This window comes from Gavia stellata, unplaced genomic scaffold (assembly GCF_030936135.1).
Source record: "Gavia stellata isolate bGavSte3 unplaced genomic scaffold, bGavSte3.hap2 HAP2_SCAFFOLD_79, whole genome shotgun sequence".
NCBI classification, from domain to species: Eukaryota; Metazoa; Chordata; class Aves; order Gaviiformes; family Gaviidae; genus Gavia; species Gavia stellata.
This window is the reverse complement of record NW_026776334.1, coordinates 18,132-23,624: the sequence shown is the minus strand read 5'-3', so window position 1 is coordinate 23,624 and position 5,493 is coordinate 18,132. Positions and strand designations below refer to the sequence as shown.

At 50.6% G+C, this 5,493-nt stretch overlaps 1 pseudogene; it reads left to right on the top strand.

The window, feature by feature from the left end:
* The first annotated feature begins 426 nt into the window (after nt 1–426).
* On the top strand, nt 427–4,282 carry LOC132320922 (forkhead box protein J1-like; annotated as a pseudogene).
* Nucleotides 4,283–5,493: the final 1,211 nt, after the last annotated feature.

Here is a 5,493-nt window from a genome sequence, read left to right as displayed (position 1 = left end):
GTGGGAGGAACACCCTCGCTCTGTGGGGTGGCAGGGCTGGATTGTGGTTGTTTTGAGGAGGTTTCTGTTGTTTGGGTTTTTCTTTTTTTAATTTTTTCTTCAGCTGAAGGCTTGCCGGGCAGTGCCAGCCCACGGGGGTTTGGGTGACGCTGGGGTGCGGGGGTTTGAGGGAGTTTCCCTGAGGTTCAGGACTGTTAAAGCACCCTGGGGGAGTGGGGCACTGCGGCTCCGGTGCACAGCACCCCGGGGATGGGTCTCACCCAGCGGCACCGGGACCACCCAGGTCCAACCCTGCCTGGGTGCTACAGAGCGGCTGCGCCTCAGAGACCCTCAACCCTCTCCCTGTTTTTATTGCAGGGTCTGCCCCGTCCCCTCCCTCCTCTTCACGTGTATCCCGTGAACCAAGAGCTGCTGACGTGCCAAGGCATGGCTAAGGGGTGGCTGAGCCGCCTGCCAGCTGGAAAGAACAGAGGGCAGAAGGGCAGCATGGGGGACGCGGACGACCTGGATGACAGCCTGACCAGCCTCATGTGGCTGCAGGACTTCTCAATTGCCAACACCAGCATGGGCAAGTCCTCCTGCTGCCCCAGCGGCCAGGACGCCCACAACTGTCAGAGGATCCCCAGCTTTGCTGCCCCATGCTCGCCCCTGGCCGCCGACCCAGCGTGCATGGGCATCCCCCAGACTCCCTGCAATCCCATCTCCTCCTGCACCTCGAGGACGGCGCACAACACCATGGCCGTGAACCCTCAGCTCATGGATGACATCGACTACAAGACCAACCCGCACGTCAAGCCGCCCTACTCCTACGCCACCCTCATCTGCATGGTGATGGAGGCCAGCAATAAGCCCAAAGTCACCCTTTCTGCCATCTACCAGTGGATTACTGACAACTTCTGCTACTTCCGACATGCTGATCCCACCTGGCAGGTAGGCAATTTGGAGCCCTCTTGTCTTGTCCCCTCTCCCCGCAGGGCTGGGGAGGGCTTTCCACAGCCTCCACTGTGAGGTCAAATAGAGCTGCTGTCCCCAGCTAGCACAAGCATGTCCCCAGGGGGTAGGGGACAGCCCCCAGGCTCACCAGCTTTGGGGACAACCTGAAGCACAGGGGCTTTTCCCAGCCACCTGGGCTCGCCGCCCTCCTCCATCACGCGAAGGGACCTCTGGCACGTGAGGCTTTCTAGGATGTGGCAGGGCAGGAGGGACCTGGGTGGCTCGTCCCTCCGCTCGGGTTATTCCCAGCCCAAATCCGCAGTGTGCCAATGATCCCGGTGGCAGTGCTCACCCAGGCAAAACGTCTGCAAAGCCCCTGCCCAGGCGTTGCCCACCTTCTCCCCAGGCAGGTGGGTCTTCAGCGGCTCTTGAAGCCCATCACGGGGAAGGAAACCCTCCGGTCCCTCTCCAGGGCCACCTGGGTCCCCCAGCCTCCCCTGTGCTGGGGGGACCTATGGGAGCAATGCAGGAGGAGGAGCTGTGTGCCAGTCCGTTGACTTTCTCCTGCAAACTCACGGCTGGGTAATCACCACGTTTTTAATTAAATGTGTTTATTAAAAAAAGAAAGAAGGTTTTCAATCGCTCTCTGCAGAGATGCAGGGGGTTTACAGGATTGTTGCAGGCAGGAATGATAAGTATGTTAACCGGCCGGGTAATAACAGAGGGCAGCCCAGGCTGAATGAAGTTTGGGATGGGGAGGGGAGATGGGGAGCAGAGAATTCAGCTTGCAAGTCTCTGACCCTTGTAAAATTTCGTTAAACTGTAAATTCAGAGTTACCACAGCCTGGATTGTTTGCAGGGCTATCTGTGTTCCTGCTACTTTTTCTTTCTTTCTTTCTTTCTTTCTTTCTTTCTTTCTTTCTTATTTCTTTCTTTCTTTCTTATTTCTTTCTTTCTTATTTCTTTCTTTCTTTCTTTCTTATTTATTGCTTTCTTACTTCTTTCTTCTTTCTTTCTTATTTCTTTCTTCTTTCTTTCTTTCTTATTTCTTCCTTTCTTCTTTCTTTCTTTCTTATTTCTTCCTTTCTTATTTCTTTCTTTCTTATTTCTTTCTTTCTTTCTTCTTTCTTTCTTCTTTTTTCTTTCTTTCTTTCTTTATTTATTTATTTCTTCCTCATTCTTTCTTTCTTTCTTTCCTTTTTTCTTCCTCTTTCTTTCTTTCTTTCTTTCTTTCTTTCTTTCTTTCTTTCTTTCCTTTTTTCTTCTTCTTTCTTTCTTTCCTTTTTTCTTCCTCTTTCTTTCTTTCTTTTCGAGGCTGTGTTCTCATCCCCTATCCCGATTCCCATACGTGAAGACAGCCTGGAAAGGTCATGCCACCCATACTCCAGGGGGAGATGGATATATTCCTGTGGGAGCTGAGTGCTTTGGAGAAAAGCCAACACACCCAAGGAGCTTCAGCCCAGAGGAGGGTTTTGGGGGGGGTGTGTGTGTGCGCGTATGCGTGTTTTTCAACAGCTCTAAGCATTCAAGCCTTGTTTTTCCTATTCGGCACTACGGATTATGGATGAATAAGCATAAAGATATCCAGGCAACATTAAAAAAAAAAAAAACCTCTACCATATCCAATCTCTTAATACAGTCTTGGCTTTGTGGAGTCCAACGCTGGGTTATTTACCCAATAACTGAGTTTCCTTTCTGATTATTCACATCACTCCAGGCACATTCAGGGTTTCAGAACAGCTCGACGGGAGCAGAAACTCCTCTTTTTTTTTTTTTTTTCCCTTTTTTTTCCCCCCCGGCTCGTTTGAGTGGTGGTTGATGAAGATGCAGTGATTTCACACCGAGCTTCCCTGGGCCAGGAGGCACCACTGGGGACACACAGGGCTGAGGTGGGACAGCCCACGTGTCTCTGCGGTTTTGCCTGTCTGGTTTGTGTCAGCCTGGCTGCGGGGAGGCATGCTGCCTGGTTTTTTGGCCAAATATTTTTCCTAGCAATAGGCGCAGATGAACTGGGGGATGCAAGGAGGGCCCTGATGATGCCATCCCCCACGGTGCTGCCATGTGTTGCCACTTTTAATGAAGCCGTGGCCACACTGGTGTAAAGACCCTCCTCTTCCTCCTTACCCATGAAGGAGGACCTGACCTCCTCCAGCTTAGCTCCAGGCCTAGAGCAAGTCTGGCTGGTTTCTCTCAGTGCTCTGCATGATTCAAGGCCCCATGGCCGCCGTTTACAGCCAAGGAGAGTTGCCCAAAAGCTTCCCGTTGGTTGGCAAGTCCTAGCTTGAACCCCTTGGCTCCTGCCACCTCTGGCTGGATTAGACAGGAGGCAAGAAAACTCTGCTGGTGACGCGGGGCAGGGGAGTTTCTGCGGGGCAGGGGAGCTTCTGCTGGGCAGAAGCCCGGGATGTCTTGACGTTGCCATTTCTGCTTTCTTTTTCCCAAAGGTCCTTGCTGAAAACATGCTTTTCCACCAGCCTTCCCACACAGGTAGGTGCTGCAGTAGCAGACAAGCATTCAGCCTTGGTTTTTTTTTCTCTTTTGGGTCTAGAACTCCATCTGGCACAGCCTCTCCTTGAACAAGTGCTTCATCAAGGTCCCCCGGGAGAAGGGCGAGCCAGGGAAAGGCGGGTTTTGGAAGCTGGACCCCCAGCATGCTGACCTGCTCAAGAACGGTGCCTTCAAAAAGCGGAGGATGCCCCCAGTGCAGATCCTCCCATCCTTCACCGGAAGAGCCCAGCAAGAAGTATGGTGCGTCACCAACTCGGCCACTTCAACTTGCACCACCGATAGCATCCTCTACGTCAACACGGAGTCGCAGCAGCTGCTGAAAGAATTTGAAAAAGTCACTGGCAACGAGAACCGGAATCCAGAGGATGGCAAAGCAGGCCAGAAGCGCAGGCAGCCCTTGCCCAAGTGAACGGCCAAGGTGTCGCGGCTTTCCAACTCTGCCTTGCTGACCCAGGAAGAGCAGACCGAGCTGGGATCGCTGAAAGGTGACTTTAACTGGGAGGCCATCTTAGACACCAACCTGAGTGGGGACCTCTCCATTTTCGGGGATCTGGAGTTCACACCTCCAATAAGCCCCGCAACACGCAACCCGGACTCGACGGTACAAGGGCACCACGTCGACTGTCCTCAGGGGCAGGAGCAGGTCCTCACTGAACCCAGCCTGAACAACCTGGACTTTGACGAAACCTTGATGGCCATGTCTTTCCTGCAGCATCCCTGGGATGAAGAGACAGACGATCTCCTCTCCAACTGCATCAACATAGATCAGTTGTTTGACCTCAACGATACCTCTTTGCCAGTGGATGTGAGCGACTGGAGCGGTCTCACGTCCCTTTTATAAGAGGCCAGTCGCCATTCCAAGCCCACACAGACTTTAGTAGGATGCTCCCCCCATGCTGCTGGGACTTACAAGGGACAAGATTTTCTAGAGACAGAGACATCCACAGTGATTTTTACCAGCTTCATCATAAGATTATTCACAGAAACACCGGGGGGAGAAAAAAACACCACCACAGGAACTGCTTGATATATCTTTAAAGGACACATCAGAAGTCTAGTCCATGAGAGAAGAAATAGAACACTACTTATTTTTTTACTTTTAAAGGAAGAAATGTGAATTATCCTTTTTTTTTTTTTTTTTTTTTTTTTCTGTGAAAATGGACACAACATATGTTCCTTCAGGGCTAAAGGAGAGCACCTGCTAAATTCCATCCAAGACATGTGATTCCTGGCGGCTTAGGACTCTATAGATTAAGTGCAATTTCCTCACCCTTTCGTCTCTCCATTTCTGTCTCTCTTTCCTTTCTCTATCTAGGGTAGTTAGTAGATATCGTGTGATAATTAGCTAGCAAGCAAATAGAGGTCCCTTCTGGATTCTCCGAGTTCAACCTCCCTCCCGACTTGTGCCTAGGGAAGAAGAAAAGGTTTATAAATTCAGCAAGTCTGCCTCTTTAGATGTTTTTATATAATCTATTATATATTATCTATTCAAAGAAACCTATATTTTTAGCACTAGAATTTCTTAATAGTGGGGGGGATAGGGGAAATACAGTTTGAGAGTTGTTTTATATTTTCACTGTTTTTAAAGGCTTGTGTTCATTGTTCTGTAAACCAAGACCAGGCGAGGGAGGATTCCTGGAGCAGCAGCAACAGGTTTCGTTAAAGATCCAGGAACTGGCCCTGGCAGGAGAGGAGCAGTAGGGACCGAGGTGCTCCCAGAACGAGCTTTCGTATTTTTTATAGCCAAAATTCTCGCTGCAGTTGCTGAAGGGTCTAGACCACCATAAACCCTCTCTGTCTTTCACCAGCTGACATAGCCCCTCTCTGTTTTTTTGGTCTGAGACTGTTGCTCTCCACTTCTTTTGCTCATCCATCAGGTTACAAGTGGCTGCCAGGGCAACGCAGGACGCCGATTAAGAATGCGTTTTTGGGAGAGCTGTAAGGAAAACACTGTGGCATGGCCATCAGCTGGTGGCAATGGGGTCACTCCACATCAAATGCTCCCAGCTGAGACCAAGGAGGAAGGAAATCCACATTCAGGCTCCATCCAGG